This window comes from Eimeria mitis, genomic scaffold, assembly GCF_000499745.2.
Source record: "Eimeria mitis Houghton genomic scaffold, Emh_scaff1511, whole genome shotgun sequence".
NCBI classification, from domain to species: Eukaryota; Apicomplexa; class Conoidasida; order Eucoccidiorida; family Eimeriidae; genus Eimeria; species Eimeria mitis.
In genome coordinates, this window is record NW_013569575.1 from 1 (window position 1) to 211 (window position 211).

Below are 211 nucleotides of genomic sequence, written 5' to 3' on the forward strand. Positions count from 1 at the left end.
GGACGAGGAGAAGCACCGGCGGTGGGAGCTGTAGAACCACCACCACAAAAGGCAGCAGCAGCAGCAGCAGAAACAACAGAAACAGCAGAAGCTGCAGCAGCAGCAACAGCAGCAGCAGCAGCAGCAATAGAAACTCCCTCTGGTACACCACGCGTCCCTCCTCTGCTGGATGCTGCGGTGACTGGCACCGGGGAGGAGACAGACGGCCTTG